Genomic DNA, 1,420 nt, shown 5'->3' with positions numbered 1-1,420 from the left:
CGGCCCCGGGAGGAGGCCTCCCTGCGCGGCCTCTTAGGAGGCCTGGCGTTCCCTGGGACCTTCGTCTTCTCCTGCAGTCCAGGAGGCTCCACACCGCAGAGGCACCCCAGGGTCCTGCCAAGGCCCCAGGGGACTCTAGCCACGTACCCCACGTTACAGGTGGGGACACTGAGGCCCGGAGGGGGCCCCTTAATGTTCTGGGCGCTCGTGTTTGCGGCCAGTCGCACCTGGGCTGGAGGAGACAGCCTGGCACTGGCGAGAGCTTCTTTGGGGCTAGGACTAAGGGACCACCCGGGGGCAGGAAAAGGGCAGGTGGGTGGGGAAAGGCTTTCTGAGCCTGAAGCGTGGACGAGGGCTGGAGATGTGGAGGGAGCCATGGGCAGCCTAGGAATTGAGGAGAAGCCAGAGACTTGGAAGGGAGGCCAGCCCTGGAGGCCTTGAATGCCAAGCTGAGGGGCCAGTGAACTTTACCTTCTGGTGAGCTGAGGAGTCACAGTGCACACCCCTGAGTCCCTCCCACCGAATCTGCAGGGGCCAGGGGAGGCAGCTGGGAGGAAAGCCCCAGTTGGTGAGAGGTACCGTCACAGCAGGCCAGGTCTGGGACTGTGCAGTGAGTCAGTATTGAACTGTGCCCGCGCGTGCGTATGTGTGTGTGTGTGTGTGTATATGTGTGTGTGTGTGTGTGTGTGTCTGTCTGTCTGTCTGTCTGGGGATTGATGCCAGGGCCTTTGCACTGAGCTCTGTCCCCAGCACTTTTTTATATTTTATCTTGAGACGGGGTCTCATTAAGTTACTAAGTTGCCCAGGCTGGGCTCAAATTTGCCATCCTGCTGCTTCAGTCTCCCGGCCTGCTGGAGTTAGAGGCTTGTCCTGCCTCCCCCAGCTCTGTCCAGTACAGCATGGTCCCTGGGCTGCAGAACCCGGGGACAGCCCAGGAAGGGCTTCCAAGGCCTGTACGACTTCCAGCTGCTCGGAGTGACAGCGGGGTGTGTGTGTGTGTGTGTGTGTGTTTGTGTGTGTGCAGCAGGAGTGGAAGCCCTGTCCTGCCCCACAGCCCAGGATTGGCTTCAGCCGCCGGCCACCGGCCATTGCGTCTGGGACGCAGGGCAGGGCACACGGACATACATGGGCCATAGCACATGGTCCAACACATAGTAGGTCCACAGCAGTTTCCTGTCAGCTGCCACCTGTCAGGAGATGTGGCGTGGTATTTAAGAATGAGGGCTCCAGAGCTAGACTGATCAGGTGCAAATGCTGCTTTGGCTGTCTTGCTACAGAGCTCACTTCTCCAACCTCAGTCTCCGGTTTGTGATATTCTGGGACTGCTTCCTACTGTTACGATGAGGGTTGCCCCAGTTAATTTTTGTTAAACACTCAAAACATCCTCAGGTATGTAGGAAGCACTTTTTTTTTTGGTATG

The 1,420-nt window shown here is 58.3% G+C and overlaps 1 protein-coding gene across 1 annotated transcript in view; it reads left to right on the top strand.

Annotated features, from left to right (window-relative positions):
• The first annotated feature begins 505 nt into the window (after positions 1 to 505).
• The window catches only part of Il4r (interleukin 4 receptor), a 31,451-nt gene continuing 30,536 nt past the window's right edge, over positions 506 to 1,420 (top strand). The window contains exon 1 of the mRNA XM_033758731.1: positions 506 to 595. The gene's annotated coding sequence lies outside the window, so the exon portion shown is untranslated. The remainder of the gene's footprint in view (positions 596 to 1,420) is intronic.

This window comes from Fukomys damarensis, unplaced genomic scaffold (assembly GCF_012274545.1).
Source record: "Fukomys damarensis isolate Sample0158 unplaced genomic scaffold, DMR_v1.0_HiC HiC_scaffold_34, whole genome shotgun sequence".
NCBI lineage: Eukaryota > Metazoa > Chordata > Mammalia > Rodentia > Bathyergidae > Fukomys > Fukomys damarensis.
The sequence above is the reverse complement of the archived record's forward strand: the minus strand, read 5'-3'. Positions and strand labels throughout refer to the sequence as shown.